Consider the following 2,342-nt stretch of genomic DNA (forward strand, 5'->3'; position numbering starts at 1 on the left):
TCAGCGTGGCCAAGCAGTAGCCCTCCTGTCTTGGCCACACCAGTCATTATCAGTGTCAGAGTTAGCGAGAATAGGTCGGTGGTCACCACCCTATGTGTCGTGTAATTATTCGTTGTGTTAATAGTGTTGCCTCCCCATAACAGTGTGTGCGCTTCTCTCGAACCATTTCACCACTTCTGAAATCGAGAGCTTGTGTCCAGTTCGGTGGCTGCACATTTGTTTTAATGATAGTCTGCCAGTGGACCCGGGTGTCAGCGTGCGCACAACGATTAATGTGGAGACGTATTCCAGGTAGGCTCTGTTGCATTCTCAACTCCAAACAGTATGAACGCATGTAAGACGTTAACTAAGAATAGTAAACTTGCAATCATGACCATCCAAGTGGATTAGATGAGCTCTTAACATGAGCTGCAGCTAAATGATCGGGATCCAATGCAGTAGCATGACTCATTGTATAGCAAACATATTAAAGTGATATGTGCAGTATTGTTCTTGACTCATTATGCAAATTAATACAAGCCAATAATCATATACATGTTCTCACGGTTTAATTTCTTAATTATAATGGTGCTTTATACAGTTACTGCATACTTATGAAACCATTAATTCTTAATAATTTCCAGCCATTACGGGCATTATTTATCAACATAATCGCATTAATTATAATTAATAACCACGTACACTATGGCATTTTCAAAATTATATGCAACAATATAATTATTCCAAAACTCATCTATGGGTCTGGTCCGATCTATTCATGAGAATATAATCTTATACTGTAGCTGTAAAACCACTATACAGTCATACCTCGGTATACAACCGCTTTGGAATACGTCGAATTTGGTATACATCGTGTTTTGACGAGAAAACAAGTCTTGGGATACGACCTCTTGCTTGGGGTACGACCTCTTGCTCGAACTTGTCTGGGTCGGGATGAGTCACCACGGACCCGCGTCGGCCCCGTTCACGACTGAGACAAGCGCCGCTCCTCAGTCTGCCTGTCCAGTAGATCTCGTTCAGTGCACAACCCTTGCTATAACTCACGTGTTATTTTCACGTGTTATTTTTTTCATTTTAACGTGAAATTTTTGCGAATTCATTAAACTCCTCTCAGCAAAATAAAGTGATGCAAATTTTGTTTCCTATTTATTTTCATTTATTTATGCATTTATTGTAATTTATGTATGCATTTTAGTAATACGGAGTGTCTAGATTGTTTATACAACTCCATTAATGTATAATATGCCATATAAAATATAATGTCTTATACTCTGGAACGGATTATTTCCTTTCCCTTTATTTCTCATGGGAAAAAAAAAATCTTTGGTATACATCATTTTCGGTATAAGTGCTACCTTTTGAAACGAATTAACGACGTATACCGAGGTAGCACTGTAATTCACTTTAAAGTGGTTCAAAACGGCACATCAATTCGATGTTGTTTACAGCACGTTTTACTATCTGTGCTTTTGATCATAACCACACTCGCATAAATGTCCTGGTAATAATCATGTCTGTAGCTACGCTGCTCTTAAAAATGAAATACATTAAATCAATATGCTCTTAACTTTAACACGTTACGGCCGCCATCTTAGCCACGTGGTTGTCCAAGACGCACGTTTACTAAACCACCTAACAACCTAAGTCTCTTAACCTTATCCTACCGATCCCTACATAATAGGTGTATCTAATGCACACCACCAGTAACTTAATTATACGTGCCTGTACGCAAGAAGTATGACACTGTGCCTCCAAGTCCTCACCATCCCAGCACGCAGGACCATCGTCCACCAGACATGGGGGAGACCATGGGACGCACATGGGCGGGTGTTACACTGCCCGTGCACTACGTACCGAGTCTTAACCATTCATAGATACGCCCTGATGTGCATTTAATATGGGGGGGTATATTAGACTCCTAATATCCCACGCTACACTTGTCTTGTGGTGTCCGCAGCAGGACATTAATTCATATGGTGTAGACCTACACATCAATCACCTATGAGGGATTAAATTCCATACCCTTCAAGCCACGGGTAGGTCCTGCACACCAGGGCCATTAGCTTATTGTAAGCCCCAATGCTTTCTTCTGGAAGACTGTTTCTTCTTCAAATCTTACTCAGTTGCAGCAGGTGTTGGAGGCGCATATCCGAGGGCCACCTGCCCTTTGGCAGACTTGCAAGTCATCTGATAGGTCAGTGCAATCGTCATTTACACGTCCACCACAAATTCTGGGTAGCTCCCAAAGAACGTATTTCTTCATCCAGTATGCTGAGGTTCGAATCGTGAATGCTGCATAGTATAGTGCCACCCCAGTCAAAAGGATATCCAAATTCAGCAGG

Source organism: Lethenteron reissneri, chromosome 35 (genome assembly GCF_015708825.2).
Source record: "Lethenteron reissneri isolate LAM-NWPU_2019-01 chromosome 35, ASM1570882v1, whole genome shotgun sequence".
NCBI classification, from domain to species: Eukaryota; Metazoa; Chordata; class Hyperoartia; order Petromyzontiformes; family Petromyzontidae; genus Lethenteron; species Lethenteron reissneri.